The sequence below is a fragment of the Oreochromis aureus genome, linkage group 16, assembly GCF_013358895.1.
Source record: "Oreochromis aureus strain Israel breed Guangdong linkage group 16, ZZ_aureus, whole genome shotgun sequence".
Taxonomy (NCBI): Eukaryota; Metazoa; Chordata; class Actinopteri; order Cichliformes; family Cichlidae; genus Oreochromis; species Oreochromis aureus.
In genome coordinates, this window is record NC_052957.1 from 6,062,313 (window position 1) to 6,083,314 (window position 21,002).

The following is a 21,002-nucleotide window of genomic DNA, read 5'->3' on the forward strand; positions in this document are numbered from 1 at the left end:
TTCAGCTCGTCGAAACCTGTAGGCTTCTGTACTGCCTATAGATTTTTTTTAAGTAGCTCACACTTGTATTCTGTAATAAATTCTCACACTAAAAAACAAAACAGGGAGACGGATATTCCAGCTGTTGATTCTCAGAAATAAACTCTGGGGAAAACCTCACACTAGATTTTTGACGCAAAACAAAAAGGGGAAAATACGTTTTTACGCACAAAATAATGAGCTTTATATCCATTCTAACTTGTGACCGTTTTATCCCGAAAACTTTTGTTCAAGCCTCAAGGAAATATCGTTACCTTACGTTACATAACGATTCCCAGCGGTCATAAAAACGAGATCATCGGTAACCCCCTACTTGAGTCATAATGCTGTGTGTTTGCCACGGGGTTGGATGGAATATCGTCAGTGCTGCGTTCAGGGTGGAAACCGGGAGAAGGTGTGTGATATCATTACTTAGGGCTATAAAACGGTTGGAACAGTAACATTTAGAAGATTTGCCGTTTTTCAATTCAGTTTACCCTCCCGCCCCCCTCCGCCCCGACACACACACACACACACACACACACACACACACGTTTAGATATCACTCAAAGGGATGTGCCACAGGGATACCTGCTCCACTCTAAAGCCTGCACCTGTTGCTTCTACTGGGCACCATTTGTGTTAGAAATATAGCCAGAAGGGAAACCCACCAATGTGCTACCTCTCTCTCTCTCTCTCTCTCTCTCTCTCTCACACACACACACACGTGCGCGCACGCGCACACGCAGAAGGAATGCGGAGTCATGTGCGAGAAAGAAGAGTCAGAGAGAGAAGGGGTAGAGAAGGGGAAAATGTCACGAACTCTGGGTTTGAGGCTGACAACTGAAGTGTAGACGGCTTCTATTATTTTATAGCCTGTATGCAGAACAGTGCCTGATTGCTTCAGCGTGTGTGTCTGTGTGTGCGTGTCTACCACATATGCACTCTCGATCACACACTCGGGGCTGTTATTCCCATCTCTGCAGCTTTTAGGACAGATTTTCTTTCTTTCTTCACTACCAGCAGAGAGTCAGGAAGCCGTGTCGACTTTCCTTCCCATATTCACTCACCGCTTGATAAACTGGCCCACAATCATTTCCTAAACGTGGCTATCGGTTTATCTCATCCTGCTCCTGCAGGCTGAGGATCCACTGAGGTGATTTGTTGTTTAGGTGTTGAACACTAGAAGGCGCTGTTAGCAGTCACAAACTCCGCAGGAGCTCCCTGATAACGTTGGTACTTTTGAAATCTCTATTTGCACATAACTGAAATCATGTCTTTGCTCCAAAGGCACAGAGTATGTGGTGCTATGGTATTAGTGCATGTAAATCTAATACAAAAAAAGGCTACATCAATATTTATTTGTTGCCAATTCTTAGAATTTGTGCCTGGATTACATAATCTCACTTACATGAAGCTGGATCCACACGGGCACCTCGTTTTCTCTCTAATCGCTGTGATACGTGTGATTTGTTTGCACCTCATAGTTAGTGTTGCACACGTTTAGTGTTTTCTTCGCTTCATTTAAGCCGTGATTGTTTCAAACTTGGTTTACAGAAGATGTTGAAAGCTTTCATAACCACTGTTTTCCCCCATGGCTTTTTCTCTGGTTTCCCTTACATGCCTCCATCAGTGTTATCGCCCTCACATCTCTTGCTTTCAACCATACACATCTGAAGCGGAGTGAGCTTTTTTTTCTGTCAGAGTTTGACACAAAGAAATAAAAGAGGGGAAAAAAAGGTGGTCACAAATGACTCCAGAAGCCACAGACAACTGCACAGGGTGAACTGTGATGGTTAAATGTCTCAGTAGTCAGCTCCAGGGCGAAGAGCTGCGGTGAGTCAGTGTTCCCTCCAAAACCAACAGGAGCGGCAAAACCCTGCAAGACATAAATCTGAGCTCCTTTAGTCAAACCAGAGCAGCGATAATGAGCCGGATTAAGATAGTAAAGCAGAGTGGATTAATGATGCATCCACTAAATCTCAGCTGGGCATGAGACGATGGATGAAGAGAGGATGACAAATTACAAAGAAAATGTGCTCCCAAAACAAGCCCCAGTTAAGGATGTACGTTAACATATCATCACTGCCGAGGGGACACATTGTTCCTGTTCTTTTTTCCTTATTTTGCTCTCATTCTTTTCTCAATGCAAATCCGGGTTCCCCAAAGATCTGTTCATGCATCAATCCATCTGTTACTCCCTCTGTCCCACCCTCCTCCTCTCCATGCATCATTCTGACTTAAAGAAACAATAACAAAGTTTGCACAAAGTGTGCAAACCCGTGACTAGATGTCTTCTTTGGGTGGTGGTGTGTTTTGAATGCCAGAGGACTCAACTGAGAGTTTCTCAGAGTGCATCTACACTGCTCAACTGCCAGCATTTTCTATTGCTCAGCACAGCAACTGCAGTCCAAGGGATCAAGCAGCATCTCAGAACATCTCAGCAACAGATGCTTAAAGCTCTGCTCTCACAATTATTTTTTTTCAGAGGCACTTCTGTTGGATCTCAAGTGAGCTTTAAGATTGATGAGTTAAAATTATACCCCCATATTTTAAATAAGCATGTACTCATAAAGGTTGGTGTGTTTAATACATTTTCTTGGAGTCACTGAAATTCCTTGAAAATCCTGCATGTGTTGCCATCTAGTGGTGGAATTATTCAAACCATAACTGTGATATGGTATAGTACAAAGCCACAGTTGAACTTTTTAGTTTTTTCCTAAGCACCTTAGGGATACGGCATTCATATCTATGGCAGCTTCCTAATAACTAATTAACCTGACATGCATGTCTTTGGATTGCGGGAGGAAGCCGGACTACCTGGAGGAAACCCACACAGGGAAATGGAAAAGGTGTAAACTCCACACAGAAAGGCAAAGAAACTAGCAGGTTGGAATCCAGATCTGTGCTTCTAACCAAGACATCACTGCACAGATGATGGGTGTGACTGGACAACTTAAACCCACAGGGGTCAGTGCAACAACGATTCCAAACCTTTTAGTCTTTCTTGGACAATTTGCACCAAATGAACTTTTAATTTCAGGCTGTGCGGATAATCAAAATGTGTTTTTTCAACGCAGCCTGTTACCCTCCTCCCCAACACAGCAACAAAACACTGAAACACTGTCTGAGCAGTTTTATACCTCAAGATTTTTCCTCATCTCCACATATGTTGTCTTCTGCGCCAGCTGATGCTGGCCAAAGCAAAAATCATTTGAAGACATGTTTCAGGCTTCACACGGCTCCCTCTGGGGCTCCAAAACGCTTTATGGAATTTGTTAGACACATGCGGACGTGTCTGCCACAGACCGGTAAACATGTTTTGATGTGCGCAATTTTTGGATCAGCTGAGCTGTAACAAAGTTTACAACGTATCAGTTACAGTTTTTCAAATTGTGTACTGTAACCACAGCACAGTTATGGCACTTTGTACAATGGTTTAATGGTTTTTGCACATGAAATCCTTTGACTAACTTTCAAACAATGACAGTAAAAGAAAAGGAAACTTTTTGGGGACTTTCTATCTACATTACATAAGGTATAAAGTTATTCAGCTTTTCATGCCAATTGGCTTAATCTACATGGTGCTTATATATAAAGTACTGTCATTGTCAGCACTATGTGCCACGTTCAGCTCTTGTAGCGTACGTGCACACAGTGTACATATCAAATCTTGCTTCTGCTTCTGTGAGTTTATGTATGTCTAATAGTGTGCGTATGCACATGTGCTCCAATTTTATGTTTATGTGCTCAAGTCGCTCTGGATATGCTGTAGACGGCGTGTGTGCGTGAGTCTTTGTGTGGGCAGGTGTATTTGTGTTTTATGTCTTTGCGTTCCCCTTAGATGGAAAATAACGAACAGCAGAGAACGCAGCTCGTAATTTTTCCTCTTCCACTTCATCAAGTCGGCACTTTACATATACACGCGAGGAGCGCGCGATACACAAACACTCTAGTGCACACAAACAGTTCCACTTCCAAGGACATACAGAAAGGTGTTGTTGTGTATATCTGTTGAGACCAGACAGCGTGGCTCCAGGAATTAACCTGTTAGCATTGTCAGCATTTCAAACGTCCCGTCTGCACTGTGTCATTTAAACTCCAGAATAAAATTGGAGGCCGTTGAGTCAAAAATCTGTAGAAAAAAAGGAAAAAGACACAAGGATGCAGGGACGAAGAGAGCTTTCCATTTTGCTGAGCTCATTAGGAACTTTGATTTAAGGAATAATGGAGAAGGTTGGGTTTATTTTTTAGGAAAGCAATGGATTCTTATGCTACAGGGAGCCACTAAACCTATTTATTCCATTTGTCTGGGCTTCAGTTGTCTGGAACACTTTAATATCTTATTACCCATGAATGCTGCTCCAGTCTTTTCTTCTCTGTCAGGAATAAAAAAAATATTGACATTTTGGTGCCTGACTTTGGTCAAATTTTAATGAACCATATTGAATGTCAGCGCAAAATATGAGCTATTGACAGCTCCAATACCAAAACACTGATATCAATATCGGCCTTGAAGCATTTAAAACCATTTGGTAGATGACTGGAAAGAAAAGCTGGTGGTTTTAGCTGTATATATCCATTGGCTCAATGAAAGAAACACGCAAATAAATCTTAGCAATGTGGTTTATTTTTCTAAAAGCATCCGCTCACTGGAAGTGTGGACAAAGCTTTTAATTCACCAAATAGTGAGAAATATTCAGCTCGCGCCCCCCTTGGATCGCATCTCCCCATAGTTGACTGTGTTGCTATAGTGGCATTGTCAACAGCACGGTGAACTTTGGGACGATGATCGCCCCGCAGGTTTCCATTAACATCGAAACGCCTGGATGTGACCATGAGAAGACCTGCATGATCCTGTAACATGAGTCGGTGCGAAGGCTTATCTGAGCGCTGTGATGGAAACTCTGCAGATCGAGATAAGCTGGCGGCGTAAAACCCTACACAAGTGGTACTCTTTTTATAGTCTATTAATGTATGGTTGGCCTACAGCATTTCCAAAACAAAACCCATTTAGAGAGGCTCGGAGACGAGGAGTGTACGAACACGGTGAGACGATCCTGCTTTGAGGACTGGTCTCGTGCCAAACCATTTGCTGGAAATGGCTAATCTGGGCTTTGTTAAAAGGTAATGAATTTGTGGTTTCTCCTCCCTGCTGTTCCTCCCCTTCGACCCCTAGGATGATTTACTTAAGAATGCATTTCTCATTGCCACCTGCATATTCCCTATCATATTCCTCGTACTTTTAACTGACAGGGCATCTTATGCAACCGACCTCACAAAAGATGTTTGTCTTTGTTGATACGTGTACGTGAAGATGTGTGTTTGCATGAAGGCAGCAGGCCAGGTCAAAAGTGACTAATCACGCTTACAAATATTTAAATTTTTTTTACATCAAGTACTCCTCGAGTATCCTTTAAACACTTTCAGACACTTTAGTTAGTCCGTATTTAGCCAATGCTCTCATGAAGAATGTCTCAGACTAAGATAAACATTAAAAATGCCTCGGCTATAAATTAAATGGAATTCCTTCACTGGCAACATTTCAAGCAAGAGCACAAACAGCTACATACAGAATAAAACAAAAAAGGCACATCCATCATCAGTGTTTGAGCAGTGCAAAGCTGAAGAGCTAAAGATAAAGATTTCAAACTCACAGACTGACATTACAGTTCACTGCACTATGGAACAGAGGTGTGTTTTATTAGAATAGCTAACAGCAAATGTCAGGGTGGAAATGGTGTATAAGCAGTGAATTGGATTTATATAAAAATGTCAATCTAATGAATGTAAAACCAACAGTCTAGGGAAAAAGAAAACTTTCCCAAGCAAGCTAAGTGTCTGTCATTCATTTCAGGGGATAAATCTAATGCCTAATACTTTCATCCAGGCCTCGCCAACAGCTCTGGGTAAAAGACCTGATATTGAGCAGCTCAGGTATGTGCCAACCTTTGGGTATGAATGGCATTTTGGATGTTAGAAGACATGTTGGCAGAGGCTGGTTCTCACTGCCAGGATCCAGCTGGAGACCACATCAAGCACATTAACATACTAGCATGTTGTGCCAGGCTCAGTGTGTGCGAGATGAGTTATGATTGTGATGAGTTTGAGCCGGATAGTGAGTTGGATAGAAAAATAAGCAAACCTGAGATCAGATATCATAAGCATAACATTTGAGAACATTTAGGCAAAAGAAGAGCCTACATTCATACTCGTGGCTCTTTGGTGCAGATTAGCGTGCAATGCGCTAAATGGTGATGTGATATAATATACTCATATAAACACACTGACAGATGCATCACAGGCGATCTGGGGTCTCGTGCTTTAACCACAGATACTTCATGCTGCAAAGAAGTAGCTGTGGATCAAACCACCAGCATTCAGATTAGTAACAATGCTACCAGTTTGGTTCTTGGGGAAGATACTGAACCCCAAGTCACCCCTGAAGCATCCACCAATGTGTGTGTATGACAAATAAAGTTCTATATACAATGAATAAAAATTTTAACTATGTATGTTGTAATGTAAAGCCAGTCAGTGCAAAGGCATGCTGTATACTTTATTAGGTATAGCTTGATGGTGCTGGGCTGGACCCATGTTTTACCTTCAGAACAACAGGTTCAACAAGATACTGAAAACATTACTCAGATATTTGTTTCTGACACGACCGCATCACACAGTTGTCGGCTGTACATCCGTGATGTGAATCTCCCATTACTTCAATGTACTCTGTTGGATTGAAACCTGGTGACTGTGGAGGTCATTTGAGGAGGTGACCTGACTGTCATGTTCAGAAAATTAGCACAAAATGATCTGAGCTGTGTGACATGTAACATTATCCTCCTGGAAGCAGCCATCAGAAGTACACTGTGGTCATAAAGGCATGGACACGCTCAGCAACAAACTCAGGTAGGCTGTGTTGAGTTAGTACTACGGAACCCAAAGTTTGAGCTATTATACAAGGCAGAATGGATCCATGCTCATCTTTTTACACTAAATCTTGATCCTGCCATCCAAATTTTACAGAAGAAAACAAACACAATCAGAACAGGCAATGTTTTTTATCTTTTCTTGTCCACTGTTGGTGAGCTCATGTGAATTGTACCCTCAGTTTTCTGTTCTTAGCTGACAGGAGTGGCATCCAGTGTGGTCTTCTGCTTCAAACGTCAACATACTCTGCATTCAGAGATGCTCTTCTGCATACTTTGGCTGTAACAAGTGGTTATTTGAATTACCCGGGGCTTCCTCTAAGCTTGAAGCAGTGTTGCCCATTCTCTTCTGACCTCTGACATCAACAAAGCATTTTCACCCCGAGACCTGCTGCTCACTGGTAGCTTCTCATTTTCAGACCATCCTCTGTAAACCCTAGAGATGGTTGTATGGGAAAATCCCTGCAGATCAGCAGTTTCTGAAATACACAGAGCAGCCTATCTTGCACCAGCAATGTTTATAAGTCCCTTAGATCACTTTTCTTCCCCATTCCGATGTTCAATTTGAACTTTGGCAGGTCGTATTAACCTAAATGCACTGAACTGCTGCCATGTGATTGACTCATTAGATAGCTAATGAACAGTTGAATGGGTATACTGAATGAAGAACTTCAGATACAGATTGTTTGGGTCTTGACTGAAACATAAATTTAATCTTTTTAGGTCTGAATAAAGCTGCTGAGTTTGTGACAACTGATCAATTAGTGGTCAGTAGAGTTTAAGTAGTGAATATGCAACGGTAATTTCCTGTATCCCTGTAAGTTTGTGTTCTCACAACTGTGGCAAGTCATTTATACAGAGAGTTAAAATAAAATCAGTATGCAGCTGCTGAGTTAATCTTTGCTCTTGCACATGGGAGGAGGAGGTAAGCCCTGGGAGCTCCATGTCAGCCACGACTCCAGTGAAGCACACAGGGTTCAGGATAAATTACAACTAAGTGCTAACCTTTCCAAATGTCTGACCTGCAAACAAAAGGTCACTTATGTTAATATAGTTATATAGTTGCTGACAAATCAATCACAAAACCAGGTTTTACAAGGTAAGTGTTTCAGTGAGAGAAACCTCCAGTCTGTTTTATTAAGGGAAAAAAAACATGCATCCAGATGTGTTAACCTGGAGCAGTAATACACAGGTATGGAAGTTATTTAAAATACACATGCATTGGCTGTATTTCCATGAATTATTACACATCTGGGGACACAGGACTGGCATTTCTAGGATTTTTCCAATGTGGTCAAACAGGCTGGTCAACAAGAAATCAGAATATTACAAAATCTTGCTAGCATTTCAAGTGGTGGTGCACATGAACCTGGAAGTTTATTTTGTTCTGAATTACTATTCTGCAACATATTTAGACACATATTTGACCCTTTAAAGCCTGAACCATGGAGTAATTGCTATAAAAATAAATTTTTTTGAAAATGGAGAGTTTATTGAACCACCTGAAAGATTTGTTTAAAAAAAATAAATTTCAATTTCTATAAATGACGTGTAACTTGTATTGTATTTGCTAAATCTGGCATTTAAAAAAAAATGGCTTTAAAATGTGTTGTGCAGTTTATCTAGGTAACACTGAGGATAAAGAAGTCTCAAAAACTCACAAAAAACTGTATGTATCAAATATGATAAAAATATGATATCAATGTCTAAATACTTAATTGTATGCAGATTTGGGCTGAAAATGAAAAAGTGTACTAATTTTAGTCATTTATATGACATAAACAACACTTTGACTGGGACCATGGGAGCTCTGAGATTCAAGTAAACGTATGAGCAGGACATAAAACACATCACTCTGCAGTCACTTCACAGATCAACTGCAAAGACGAGCTAAAGATAAATGCTTCCTTAACAATTATCTGAGGTGATGTAATCTCCCACTGGTGAAATATATCATTCTACTACATGATTATGACAAGCCATATCTGTTTAAAAGTGTAAACTGTGCAGATTGATTGCTAATATGAAAGACAGACCATAGATAAGACATTTTTTAGCAAATCTGTTTTGTTTATTAACCCAGGTATTGGAACAGAATCAAATCGGTGCAGTTTTAATTTGAACCTGCTGTTCAAAGCTCTGGTTTCCCCCCACAGTCCAAAAATATGCATGTTAGTTTAACCTGGTGTATGCTTGTCAGATAAGCTCAATCCTTGGAAAAGTTGTTTGGGAAATGAATGGATGACTGAATGAATGCTCACATACTGTAGCCAGGCTGTTATTAAGAAGAATTGTGCTATCAAACAAGGAGCAATCCCCACAGCTTTAAAATGGAGCCAATGTGGAAGAGGCAAAAGCTCTCAGTTATTCTAATGGCCACATATGGCTGGCTTCAAAAGTGAGCCAGTCACAACTATTAATTAACAAGCTTGTTGTGGTTTATGTTTTTAAGAAGCCCTTTGAGTTAATCATAACTATACGATGCTGATGGGGAGCCCATTGATGAGGTGTATGATGCCCATGCTACAGCTCTTTATGGCTAGCTTTTAGTTAGGCTAAAGCTGAGGGAAACTAGCTAGTTTGGCGTTAGCTACTTGCATTTCACTGAGGTAAAGTCAAGACACTCAAAGGTACAGGAGGTTACACATGTATTGGATATATAATGAGCCTGTCTAAGCTTGTGTGTTTGTCAGTAGGTAATGATGTAATGAAACAGATTTCTCTTTAAGTACCTTTAAAAGTGTGTTTCTCAACACTGCTGACAGATCGTGGCCGTTGCCTGAGCTTTAATCTGTTATTCTTTGTTTTCTTCAACCTAAATAATCATCTGTGTGACAGTTGTTTATCATGTTATCATATTTTTGAGTCTTCCCGGGGCTTCCCATCGCATGCTGCATGCAGTGTATTGTGATTTTACTCAGTAAGCTGCAGCCAACTGTAATGACGGGACATGTTTTGCACTGTGCTGTTTTGCACTGGCTCAAATGAAAAGGGAAAAAAAGGGTTGGCTGAGCTGCAAATCAGAAATTACATCCCAATTGTTGGTGTAAGGGTATTTAGCAAACTGCAGACATAAAACTTAGCCTCTGGATGTGAGTTTTCCAGGTTTTTTGATTAGAGAGTGGGTTTGAATTTTGATTTGGTCAAGGCTCTGGTTGTGACTGCAACGCTACAGAGAATCCCAAACGGGCCCAAGTGGACTCGGAGGCTTTTGCAGAGTATGTAATTACATAGTAAATTATTCAGTGGGTCCAAACCAAAACATAAAGGCATTCATTTTCAAACCCAGCTTACAAGGAAGCCTCTGGCAGCACAGAGCCAAATGCTTTTTTTTTAAAAAAGGAGAAGGAAATCTTCGATGTATGTTGGAACCTTGTACCTGGAAGTGGTTTATTTTTTTTTGTACAGGATGAAGCTTTGCATGTCTTTTGCTTGTGGCCTCTGTGACGTGTCATGAATTAATATGACCTTAGTTGTATCTTGGCTTTAGTAATCAAAATGTGGGTGTGAAATTGACACAGTGAGATGCATACCATAAAAGTGACAGCACAAAGTCGGTGATGACAGAAAGAGAGAGACAGAAAAAGGAGATGTATTATGTGATTCTGAAGGGTTTGGCCTTGACTTTGATTCGATGTAAGCAGATCCAGCCAGAATGTTTGTTTAGGCAGAAACCATCCAATGGATTACGTTTCTTAAAAACTTAATACGAAGCATAACTGACTTCTGTGAGGAGTTCAGCATTCCTCCTCTACTGGAACATCGTCTTCCTCACGCAATAATTAAGGCACGATGAACTTATTGGCTTTCGATCATGCTGCCAAGATATCACACATCAGTTTGGATTTTGCTGTCAGCAAAATAAGCTCATCATGTCACGTGTGAGACTTCTGGTTTTGTTGTTATATTTCCTGACCTTTGAGATCTTCCCACTCATTCATCTACTGCTCAGTTCAGTTCAGTGTATCATTATTATCTTTGCTTGCGGGGAATCATTTGCTGTTATGGAGGGGGAGGGGAAGTGACAGTAGATAAGGTTAATCTTAGGTGCGGCTGGATTTCTTTGGTTTTACATTCAGGGAGTTATTCTTTTCCGTGCTGGTGTTTCAGGCTGGTGTTTTTGATTCACCAGCAACTGAGCAGATGACTTTCAAAACCTTTGGTTTTCTTATCAACTAAATATCAAACCGATTTAGAGTCTGCAGACAAAACCTGAAGTTCTGGTGGTATTGGAAGGAGCTGCGACGAACAGCCAACCAGTCCAGACCCAAGTCTCACTCTGTGACAAGTGGCATAGGCTAAGCACCGCGAAGACTCTAAAATGGATGGATGGATGGAAAAGTAATTCAAGAATTTTCTTGCTGTCCTTGCCAATCTGACATTTTTGTTAAAAGAAACCTGTCACATATGATGCTTTAAGCAGAGGTGTTCAACTCCAGGCCTCAAGGGCCGGTGTCCTGCATGTTTTCGATGTGTCCTTGATCCAACACAGCTGATTTTAATGGCTAAATGACCTCCTCAACATGTCTTGAAGTTCTCCAGAGGCCTGGTAATGAACTAAACATTTGATTCAGGTGTGTTGACCCAGGGTGAGATCTAAAACCTGCAGGACACCAGCCCTCGAGGCCTGGAGTTGGACACCCCTGCTTTAAAGGGTCGTCTCCTCACTGTTCCTTTACTATCAATGAGCAGTAAGGAAAATAGAACAGGAAATTTCATGTATGCACAGTACATACTCATGACACACTTATATTTAAGGTGTACACCAGGAAGAACCAATTTATTCTCTAACAATTTTCTGCTGTTATTTTATTCTCTTTTCACTCATCCCTTTTGTATCTGGTCCAGTGGTAGGCTCCATGAAGATTAAGCTGGGAAGGAATAACGTAGAGACTGGAGTCGGACAGCAACAAAGTTGTGCTGCAACTTTGGCGTGAGGTTGACTTTAAAAAACAAACAAACAAACAACTCTTTTCATGAGGCATTATTCCCTTTCTTTAAAAACCGTCTGTCTATGTGGTAAATGTGATTTGTGTGAATGTTTGTGTGATCACTCCTGTGATTTAAAAATAGACTTTTGCAATATGGGCAACATTTAGGCAATAGCAACCCCTTAGCTATTCAGACTATATAAATAGTGTTAGTCAAAGCTACCACTCTATTTCATCATTGGTCCAATACAGTAAATGAATGTTTGTGTCCCAGCTGTATCACATCAAGTACAAATGTAGGTCTCAGGACAACAACCGCTCAAAGGATAATATCTTGGAAATTGTGCGATGATGTGAAAGGAACTGTTTACTGCAATGCTACTTTAAAAATCTGGCACTCTTTTGCTGCTCTCAGTTATTTTTGATTGCTGCTGGAATTTGTTTTTTTAGAAGCGCCAAACAGTAAATCAAAACAATGTGAACTTCCTGATGAATATACTGGAGCAGTTTGCAAATAAGGATCCTGATATTTTCCCTCAGCAGAAGGGCTGGATCAATATCCATTTTACAATTGCAAACCCAGAATGAGACAATTTCCTTAATTTAATTCACAATAAATGATTATATATATATATATATATATATATATATATATATATATATATATATATATATATATTACAATAGATAGTGTTATTTAGAAATGGATGACAGTCTTTTAGTTGTTAGTTGTTAATTGTTGTTAATATTGTTTAGTTGTTAATATAAGAGGAGTTTTGGTGATGGACCTTGCCGTAGTGTTGTTCCAAATGTGTTGTCCCCTTGCACTCTAAATACATTATCTTTAAAGCAGACGATGGTTACTGGCTCTAGTCTATCACAGACGATGGATGGATGGATGGAAAATTTTTACATTAATCATGCAAAGGTGGATGTCAGTCAGTGGAGGTTTGTTTCTACAACAAACACTGTTTTCTGAACTGGTGAGATTATTGACATCATATAGACGTGTGAAATCATCTCTGAAGTCACAAAATCATTAACAGGCTTTGCCCAGTGACTGCCAAGCAGCTGGGAGAAGACCCCAAAAATGAGACCACCCCATCCAAATGATCTCGAGAGTGCACTTAAGGGCCTAGCAATATACTCACCAGGTTTGAACTAGGCTTTTGAGGTAGATGAAAAACAGATGGTAAGACACACATAGAGAGATTCCCGGATTTATTAGTGAGGAAAAACTAAACAAATAAAAATAAGAAATTTAATAAAGAAAAGAAGGGGGAAAAATGCTAAGTAGGTTTAAATGGTTCCAGTCGTCATCCTGGTTGAAACAAACTTCGTCACCTTACTATTTATTCTTTCACATGTTTCCACTCAGAGACGAGAGGAGGGGAGACTCATATGTTAAAATTTATGCAGTGTTCTCTGATGTTGTTATCATGCATTTATGTGCTTTGTTACACAGAACCTTGTGGCAATCCTGGCCTTTAAAAGCACTTCATAAATTACAGCATTGACTGGACCAGACATCTCTCCCTTCATATACTGTGTCCGCCATGTGAACGGCTGGAGATAAACTCGAGTAGGTGCAATCAGTCCAACAAATAAAGTGGCTCCATCTGGTTTTTTGAGAGCTCTGGTGTTGACATTATTAAGTCAGAAAAACCTCCAGTGTGGTGGGGCTATTTTGGACTCTCCACAGAGCATCTGCTCTGCTTCAGCTTTAAACCCGCACAATCGTTATGTCACAAAGCATTTGTCACACGTCATCCTGGAGTCCCTAATTAGTGGTAAATATTATTTCACCTTAATGAACACATGTTAGAAAGGTTTTCTGTGCTCTCAGACATAGGAATTGCAATTGGGGTAAATATATACAGTAATTTCAACAATGAAGCATTTTCACTAGGATGAAAGGCAAAGCGGTGGCTCTAACAGAAAGATATTAGGTGCAGGTAAAAAGCAGACCAGCTCCTTCATGAAATTTTCTTTAATTGCAGGACAGTGTTGTAGAGCTCGGTAACTCAGTTGCTTGTCAAATTACACAAATGATTTATGAATTGATGTGTATGGATGGTAAAATACTCACCTCCCACTGCCAACTTAACAAGACCATTCCAAAACTGCATCCTTCCCCCAAGGCTCAATATTCCCTCCACAACAGGCAGGAATTGAGACCCCGGATCTAGAAGGATTTCTGGATTACGTGTCCCAGTTTTTCTTATTTCAGACTTGTCTAAGGTGCTTGGAATTACAGTGACTGGACTTCTGTAAGTTTCTTGAAGATGTTTCATCTCTCATGGGAGAGATTTTCATTTAATTTAACAACTGACATGAAAATGACCTGTCAAGGGTGCACTGTGCCTCTTGCCCAGTGACAGCTGGGATAGTGTCTTGTCTGGGTTTTGAATTGCTTTGAGTTATTGCTTTTTTCAGCAGCTTTCAGTCCAGTCTCACAGATGCTCTAGTGCTTTATTATTTAAATAGAGTTAAGCTGAGGTTTGGATACAGGTTTAGATTTGTAATTGTCCTAGTAACCTTTAGTAATATTTCTTGTGGCATTGGAGTTCTAGTTATGGTTTAGTATGTGTGAATACTGGACCTCTGTTTTGATTTCTTAATTATTCTCAAAGTGAACTTGATTACTTTTAATATTTTAATAATATTTCAAGTCTTCCATTTGTGTTTTGTGATCCCATGTTTTTGTTCATGATTTCATTGCTTTCTTTGAGTCTTATCATTATTGAAGCTCTGGGTCCTGTTTAGTTTTCATAGAGTTGTGAATGTCTGTTTATTTGATTTACTATTCTAGCTGTCACTGTGAATTCTCAGTCTTTCTATAGCTTCAGTTTCCATAGTGAACTGGGTTACACATTTGCTTAACAAATGAAAGCCTGCTGGTTCGATTTCAGCAGAAAACAGAAATCCCTTTGGGTTGTGTCAGGATGGGTGCCTGGTGTGTTTGCCAAATCAAACATGTATACTTACCTGCTGTTGTGACCCCTTGTGACAAGGGAACTGCCGAAAGTAGTGTTTATATAGATCCAGTTTCTAATTTGTGTTTAATTCCCACCGCATATTCCTAACTTTTCCTGGTTCCCCACATGAGGCTTTGTTAAATTCTGAACTTTTGATCCTTCAACCTGCGTTTAGGTTCTAATCCCTACACGCTAAATAATGTGATAGTATTTGTGGGGATGTGATGCAGATTGTCAGATTTCCCCCTCAGGTAATGAATCCTTCCAAAAAATTCCTGGCTCCTAGCCTGTGCTGTAGCTTGATGCGCACCTTACCACATGTCAAAGTAATACAGACAACAACTGATGGGTCTGACTGAACACTATTCTACCAGTTTAGGTTGATTTGTGTTCGGTCCAGTTCCGAGGTCTTGTCTATCACTTGCATTTAGTAAAAGTAACTGTTCAGAATGTATTAGTTTTAAATTTAACAGGAACACCTATTGATGGTACAACAATGCAGATGCACTAGTGCTCAAGTATAAATGCAAACAACATTGTTGGGATTCAATGCAGTATTATAAATTTAAGTTAGTTATGTGCAAATCCATACTACACGTTTTGTGACTTATCCTGCTAATAAACAATCAGAAAAAGATCTCCTTGCAGAGGTAATGACAGAAGTAAATCTTTGTGTTTTTTCTTTATAAATCAAATGACAGTAATGACCAACAACGCTAAGGTCCAGGTTTGCTTGATTAGGTCCCATAGTTATCCAGCAGCCTCAGGGGGTTGTTATCCTAGCAGTCTCAGTCACCACACGGCATGCAGTAACAGAAAGCGCTGGTTTGTGGTGTGTGGGTCATGGGGTGTTCAACATGTGGACCTGCTTTCAGCATTTGACTGCAGACCCACACATTGTGTCACATTGCACTCATTTAAAAGGTCAAGACTTATGAAACCCGGTGCCTCCTGCCCATCCTGACCCTTGACCTGCTGTGGACACTTGTTCTGTTTTAGTTCCCAACAATAGAAGTCTTTCAGAGCAGGGTAACCTGTAGAACATCTGTTTCTGTGAGCAGAGTGAGGCTCAACTGTGACTGTAGATGCTACTTTATTAGAAACGTTTAGCTCCTGGAGAGCTGACAAGTTTTGTGAAAATGATTGCGATTTGTTTAAATGTGATCCATATTTGACATGTACATACAAGACTTTTAAATTCTTAACGTGATAGATGATATGATGGTCAACATAGAAAGGAAAACTTTATTAAGCAATGCTTTATCCTACTTTTCCATAGTATTACTACATACATTATTCCGCCATCATAAAGAACATGTTGGAGAGATAGGCTCAAGTGCCTGCGAACTAGATGAGCAGAAGAAAATGGATGGGTGTGTGGCTGGAAGAACACGCTAGAAACATTGACAGCTAGCCCAAAGCTCCACAACAAATACTCTAACACAGGGTCTCCAACTCCAGTTCTCGAGAGCTACTGTCCCTACTCCAACACAGCTGAATCAAATGGCTGAATTACCTCTTCAGCATGCCATGACGTTTGGCAAAGGCCTGGTAACAAGCAATTCATTTGATTCAGGTGTGTTGGAACAAGGACGCATCTAAAAGCTGCAGGACAGTAGCTCTCGAGGACTAGAGCTGGAGACCCCTGTTCTAATATCTATGGACATTAGTGGATCTACAGTTTTACAGCTTTTCCCCCCGGGTGGATGATTTGTTATTTTTCTTCTAAACGGTAAATGCTTAATACTTTCTCTAATGCTTTATTTTTTGACTTCTAAAAGGAAAAACCACTTGCTTACAACACACCAACTGTCCTCAGGCAATGGAAGAAGCTATTAGCTCACTAATTTGGTCATATTAACCTTTAAGACCTCAATATGCACTGATTATGGACTTTGAATAACATTGGGTTTGTTGTCATCCTGAGCGCAGGTCCCAGTTCAAGGGCAGCCTAATGAGAGGCTTTACATTAGCATGAGTCTGAAGTTTTAACCGTCGGTGGAAAATGATTAGCAGCTGTCAGTTTTTAAGTTTTGTGTCTGTTACTTCTATTCTAGTTAGCGCTTAACTGCATATCCAGGCTGCTGCTACAGGCCTGTCGTGCATGATTTATCTCTTGCAGTGGCATTTTCATTGGTCCATTTAACGTTATGTGTTTACTGGTGACCCGTGACACCACCACCCCCCCCCTTAAATGCACACCTGCTGAACATTGTCATACAGTGTTTTTGCAGCTTTATGAGCCGATGAGGACTGAGCTGCAGAAACAGACTGTCTAAAGAATTGTCTGCTTTCTGAGATACCGAGGCTCATGTGATACACAGCTGCTGTGCAAAGTCGCAAAATGTGTCTGTCTCTCTCAGCCACCCCGAGCAAAGATTTTTGTGAGCATGCATTTTCTTAAGAAATGACATTTATGATTATGCACTCAATGTAATCTTTAAATACATTTTCATTTGGTCCAGATGTTTCTAAGTACTATGCTTAAGTACAGACCTGTAGCCTACAAATCTTTGGTTCTGTCATAATATTTTAGCAAATATTGGCATATATTTGATAGGGGATGCAGGCTAGTACACATGGAGAAAAATCCTCTGTAGTACATCAAATCATGATAAATGAAATGATACGTTTTTCGTAATAGGTGAAGGGTAGCTGATGAGTAGTTATATTAGTCCATGATTTGGGTTGCCCCTGGAGAACCCGTGAACTCTGTATTTCAAAATTATGCCCATCAGGTTGGACGAATGTTATTTTCTCACACGTGCTTTTCCAGACTCGCGATTTCACCCAGCAGCAGCGCTCTGCAGATTATGTGCCATGCAGATCCAGTTACACACACACACGAGCCACTGTGCACTGCTCTTGTGACACCCTCGCAGCACCTCAGGCGCTGAGATGTTGGCAAGCCAAAACAAGTAGTGATGAGCAACTCTGACAAAAAGTGCTGACATGTTTGCCTCTTTCTGCCTTTGTCTGACAAAGTTTTTTTTTCCCTTAAACAGTTGTGTTACTGTGGATTATTTATTCTTTTGGAAGAGATTTCTAATCCACTAACGCGAGGGGCATGAAAAATGTCGGTAGTGTTTTCTCTTCAGCAATTATGGCAGGAACAACATGGAAAAACCTGCAACTGGTTTTGCTTTGTCTCTTTCGTGCGTTACAATTCAAGCCCATGGAGCAAGAACTGTCACAAATGATTTGAAACTTCATAACTATTCTATATTTGCATGTTGCCATCAGTTTCATTGTATTTTTTATTAGACCAATAAAAAAGGACTGTAATATATTATAACTCAACAGTTTGAGTAACACTGTTTCAATGAAAATCTCTCAAATAATATGTTCTCTGTGGGACACACACGGGTGTGTGTATTTGTAACGTGTTTTGTTTGCATGTGTGAAAGCAAGCATGATGTAACACCAGTGTTGCATGCCTGCTAAGTATAAGCATATTTTGGTATGGCAGTCCATATGGTAAGATGTTCCATGTGTTGGGAGTTGCAAACAGTATTTCATCAACTGAAACAATGCCTAGGTACTCTGATGTAATGGCACAATGATGTTAATCTAATTAGCTGCAATGATAGCACCAAGAGGGGAGATGGCTTACAATGACGTGCTAATGATACTTGCAAAGATTGCCTCATGAGTAATCTTACTGGTTTTCCCCCTGACTAAGATCACGTTTTGATAAACTGTGTTTGTGTGCACCCGCGTGCGTGTGTGGTTTTATTTCTCTTTCAGTCTTTTGACTGTAACCTTCATGGTTTTCTGGATATACTCTTCATTCCTGCTGGGTCATTTTTGGATGATGTTATATATGCAGTAAAAGTTTTACAAGGCTGATCCAAAATTTAATATGTAGGGGGGAAAAAACTCAGATGTATTTTTTTTCTAAACGTGCAGGCTGCTTTCTAACATCTTGCTTTATTCGTCTTGGTGTAATTAATGTACATTCACACCTGGGAGTTAAGCAGTAAAACTGGGCAGATCCAAAGTTTCATCTGGAGATTAAAGACCTCTCAACAAAACTGGAGGGTGTTATGCATCAGCAGACTTTTTATTTAAGCTAGTGTTTTTTTCTTTCTTTCTTTTTTTCATCCCGTATGGCTAGATTCTCCCAGTGACCATCTAACCCAATGCCTCCAAGTAGAACTACTCCAAACAAAGTGAAGCTCTCACTTCGCAGCTTTGCCCTTCAACAAAGAGCCTCAAATGAGGAAAATGATGTGAGAAATTGCGTTACAAAATTAGCTTCATAGTTCTGCGCCAGTAGTTCCATGTTTTGACTTTAGCATCAGAAAGATGGACGCTAAACTCACAAATTTCATGCTTATCAGAGGCAAGACCATAAAGTCTATGAGAGAGCATTTTGCAATGGTAGGAAAACATCACCTGCAAAAACAGTGATGCAAAATCACAAAACTGAACACACGGCTCAGTCTTGATGAACCAACTAACACACAGGAAGGTTATCAAACATAACATTACACATTGTTTTTCTTCTTAATAGAACTGGTGGACCGTTTGAATCTGTAGGCATTGTAGGGTAAGCAAAAATGGGAAAATTGCAACTCATTTTTCCCATTTCTATGAATGGATGGATAGTTGATGTGCATTCTACTCTGAGGTCGAGTAAAATGTAAAGAACGTGCTAAAACACGCTGTGGATAGAATCTTTTCGCCATGTTAGTGAGACAGCGATTGAGCCATGATGATAAGGCAACACATTGCTGACAACAGTGGCCCTTTCAGCTTCTCTGCTTTTCAGTTAAAGGAAAGAACAGAAAGGAATGGGATGGTTGGTGGCAGTAAAGTTGATAGTAGGTTGAATACGGGGCCCAGTGTGAAAGGGAACAGCTGGGGATGGATGGTAATCTCAATCTGATAATGCTCATGTGCCCCACAACCAAGCATGGAAATGTAAAACACAGTCCGCCACTCCCTGTTTCCATATGTGGCTTTCATTGCCTTCCCTGCCTCTGTATGTTTGGCGGAGGTGTGCGGCAAAGTATGTAAAATATGTACAAACACACCCAAATAAGAAGTCATGTTTTTGAACACGCAGATTCCACAATGCAACTCAAGCCAGCGAGGATCTTATGCAGCAGGTTTTCAGAAAAGGTTATTATCGGGAGCAGATTTATGGTCCGTTCTGTCTCTTGTTCTTTTCACCAGGTCGGACATTCCCGGATTGTGTTTCTGTGTCTGAGGGCAAATTTGTCTCTGAAAACCAATCTTTCATTGTGTGGAGTTAAATGTCACATTCTTGTCACATTTATGCCACAAAAATAGACAGAACATGATACATCGTGTATACAGACAGATGTAACATCCCACCACTCAATTACAACTTTGTTTTTAACAAATTTCAGACACATTGGCAGATTTATAGAAATGGATTTTTCCAGTGCAGTTAATTTCAAAATAATTTCTGTCACAATTTGTCATTTAAAAACTTCAAAGCATGAGTAATTATTTAGACATTAGATGCTGAACATGATTATACTCAGTGACCAAAAAAACACCCTGTAAATTGTTGAATCAATAATGTAATGGATGCATGTTGACACTTTTTCCATGTAGAAAAGAAATCTGTCCAATAATCCAATCTCTTAGATTGTGAGAGATGCTTTGGTCAGACCTTCTTGCTAGAAAGCTTAACGCAAGGCAACAATGAAGGTACAGTGGTCCCTCGTTTAAAGCGGGAGTTACGTTCTAAAAATAACATGCGATAGGTGAAATCCGCGAAGTAGCCAGCTTTATTTTTTACAATTATTATAGATGTTTTAAGGCTGTAAAACCCCTGACTACACACTTTATACACTTTTCTTGGACAGGCATGAACATTTTCACATTTTTCTGGCTTGTTTAAACACTCTCAAAGTTCAAACCTTTGTAGAAAAATAAGTCCAGTATTATAGAATGAAACCAAAGATCAAACACTGTAAAAAAGAAAATGTTGAGAAAACTTAAAATTTCAAGGCAACATGATGCAAGAGATTTTTGAGTTTTCTCAACTTTTATAACTGTTGTTGACTCAACTAAGATTTACAAGTTCTGCCAACTTGGATCTTCTTGTTCACCTAATTAGGATAATCCTGGAAGTCTAACGAAGAAATTCTGGTTTCAATGCCATGTAT